The sequence below is a fragment of the Octopus bimaculoides genome, chromosome 5, assembly GCF_001194135.2.
Source record: "Octopus bimaculoides isolate UCB-OBI-ISO-001 chromosome 5, ASM119413v2, whole genome shotgun sequence".
NCBI classification, from domain to species: Eukaryota; Metazoa; Mollusca; class Cephalopoda; order Octopoda; family Octopodidae; genus Octopus; species Octopus bimaculoides.
In genome coordinates this window covers 119,476,871-119,480,358 of record NC_068985.1, presented here as the reverse complement: position 1 = coordinate 119,480,358, position 3,488 = coordinate 119,476,871, and the positions used below count along the sequence as shown (strand labels likewise).

The 3,488-nt window shown below is 35.4% G+C and overlaps 1 protein-coding gene across 1 annotated transcript in view; it reads right to left on the bottom strand.

Annotated features, from left to right (window-relative positions):
- The window catches only part of LOC106868314 (probable serine/threonine-protein kinase DDB_G0267686), a 109,582-nt gene that overhangs the window by 53,738 nt on the left and 52,356 nt on the right, over nucleotides 1–3,488 (bottom strand). The gene's annotated exons all lie outside the window — the stretch shown is intronic.

The following is a 3,488-nucleotide window of genomic DNA, read 5'->3' as shown; positions in this document are numbered from 1 at the left end:
GACGGATATTTGTTCTCATCTTACTATTATTATTATTATTATTATTATTATTATTATTATTATTATTATTATTATTATTATTATTATTATTCAGGTCACTGCCTGGAGTCGAACTCGGAAACTTACGGTTATTAGCCCGCGCTCTTAACCCCAAGATTCCGAATTCGATTCCAGGCAATGACCTGAATAATAATAATAATAATAATAATAATAATAACAATAATAACATCGAAAAATACCTTAGGAATGAGAACCCAGGTTTGAAATTTCTCCAAGACACCTGATGAAGGCTGGAGGATATATCAGCCGAAACGTTGTGTTAACAACAAACAAGATGAGGACAAATATCCGTCAAATGTAAATAATGTAAATAATCTAAATAAGGTACATAATTCCTCATCTCTTAAATGCGGAACTGTATTATTCCTTACTTGTTTCAGTCATCTGACTGCGGCCATGCTGGAGCACCGCCTTTAGTCGTACAAATAGATCCCCAGGACTTATTCTTTGTAAGCCTAGTACTTATTCTATCGGTCTCTTTTGCCGAACCACTTAGTTGCGGGGATGTAAAATTACCAACATCGATTGTCAAGCCATGGTGGGAGGACAGACACAGACACAAAACACATTTACATACATACATGTATATACATATATACGACGGGCTTCTTTCAGTTTCCGTTTACCAAATCCATTCACAAGGCTTTGGTCGGTCCGAGTCTATAGAAGAAGACACTTGCCCAAGATGCCACTGAGTGGGACTGAACCCGGAACCATGTTGTTTGGAAACAAGCGTCTTACTACACAATCACGCCTGTGAAAGTTTTTTTCTTCTCCTCTGTTTAAGACGCAGCTTAGTAGAATTAGAATCTTAAGTTTTCAGTTGCCCATACTTCCCGATTTTATTGTGAAGTTGCTTTCTCTAATGTTCATTAGGGACCAAATGTGTTTTGAAAGGGATGTAGTATAACATTTATATTCGTACCCAAATAAATAGATGGGTTGCATTTATCTTGTTTTAATTTAACTCGATGTATGTCCTAAGTGTGCATCTACTCAATATACTTTTTTGTCAATTATTTTCAATCAGCACCATCTTGAGTTAAAGCATTTTCGTTTGTTTCTTTTTTTTGCTTGTATTTTTTTATTGTTGTTGCTTTGTCACAGTCCAGTAAAGTTGTCCGATAGATCGAGTATTTTCAAACATAAAGTAACTACCGAAAGCATCAGCCCATTATGTGTGCGTGTGTGCGTATGAATAAGGTCAAAAGACAGGAAACTCAGAACAACGGAATGCTATAAACTTATTAAATATTTACACTATCCCAGTATTTGGAATTCTATTTTACTTTGTTCGTTACAACAGTGTGTACAGAAACCCACTTAAAACGAAATTACACACAATAAAAAAAAATGTGTTATATTTCATTTGTTGACTTATTTATCGGCCTTCGATTTGTCCTAATTTTGCTGTTGTATTCTTATTTCTTTATAGCATTTTTTTTTCATTTAATTCTTTAATCCAACTTTTTTTTTTCATATCTAACCTGGACATGTGTGCCAAATAATGAATGTGTTCCCAGCTTGATAAACTAGTACAACAAAGAGAAGGTTAGTAGGAGGTTTACAGAGAGAGTAAGTGGTCGCGAGAGACAGACAGTCAAAGAGAGTCATTGAGAAATAGAGAGAGTCAGAGAATAAATGGGGACAGGGATGGGTGTGGAAGAGATATCACTGCCCAAACTGCTATAGATACATGACAACGTTGGAGTATTTCTATAAGATTGAATTGCAAGTGATAGCCACCAAATTGTCATCAGATCACAATATATTATCTGAGAAAACCAAGGACACCTTGATAATGTAAACCTTGATAGACTCTGTCTAAAAATAACATGGGATGGCCACGGCTGGAATGTCTATGATTATAGATGTTGTGGACTGTTCGACAATGAACAAGACCTAGGCAGCTCTCAAAGATATCTCCTTCCACTTTCATCTCCGTTCTGATGATAAGCCCCAGGTCAATCTTGGTTTATGTGAGCCTACAACCTGCGGTAATCATCCCCTAGCTATTCCAGTGGTTAACATTTCGTCTCTTAAAGGATGCATGTGTGTATGTGATTGTGTGTGTGTGTGTGTGTGTGTGCGTGTGTGTGTGTGTGTGTGTGTGTGTGTGTGTGTGTGTGCGTGTGTGTGTGTGTGTGTGTGTGTAAAATACTTTATCTAACGCAATGATTCTCAACCAATTTTTGCCTATGGACTACTTTAATTCCTATTTTACTCAGGGTAGGGAGGCCTATTATATTTAAGATTAAATATTATTAGGAATTGTATCAAAAAATGCTAAAATGTTTTGTGTATTGTAGAAATATAACAAGCTTATTGTGTCTAAATTTTAACAAGAAAATCTTACGTGGACCGCCAAGGGCCATATGAACCCCAGTAGAGAAACCACTGGCCTAAAGTATCTTACTTGGTTTAAGATCATGGTGTGTTATCCGAAAGAAATTTAGTTTCTGTTTCTAGCATTCGGAGTTATTACAGCAAAGCTCACTCACCCTCTCTTTGCTGTGCTAGTTTATCAAGCAGGGAACACATTCATTATTTGGCACACATGTCCAGGTTAGATACGAAAAGAAAAATGTTGGATTAAAGAATTAAACGAAAAAAAATCCAATAAAGAAATAAGAATATAACAGCAAAATTAAGACAAATCGAAGACCGATGGTGTTAAATAAGTCAACAAATGAAAAATAACACATTTTTTTTTTATTGTATGAAATTTCGTTTTAAGTGGGTTTTTGAAACGAACAAAGTAAAATAGAATTTCAAATACTGGGACAGTGTAAATATTTAATAAGTGGGTCAGTTTCTGTTTATAGCATTCCGTTGTTCTGAGTTTCCTGTCTTTTGACCTTATTCAGTCGGCACGGGGCACAGCACGAAATTACCACTATATGTCAGAGGGAGTGCTAATAAATTGTCGAATGTTTCTTTAGTTTTTGCAGTGTTACGTTGAGTTCTTTTCCCGCATAGAAGTTTTGGATGATAAATCAAGTCCAACAGATGGGAGGAGGAAACAGAATATAAAGATCAGAGACGAATTGAGATAGCGTTCTATCCATTATGTGTTTCACGTAGCAGAAACCAAAGATAAAAGCCATCTATTCGTTCTTTATGATAGAATGATTGAGAAAGATATGCATGCGTGTGGCTGAGTATATGTTTAAGTATAAACATGCACGCTCTCACATACACGCTCGTGCACATACACGCTCGTGCACACACACGCACACACATGCACACATACACGCGCATACATACATAACATTTATATGTCTATATAGGAACACACATGTATATAGGAATATATAAACTATACATGTTTGTTTAAAAATATACATATAGATGGATATACACAAACACATACATATACACACACACACACATATATATATATATATATATATATATATATATATATA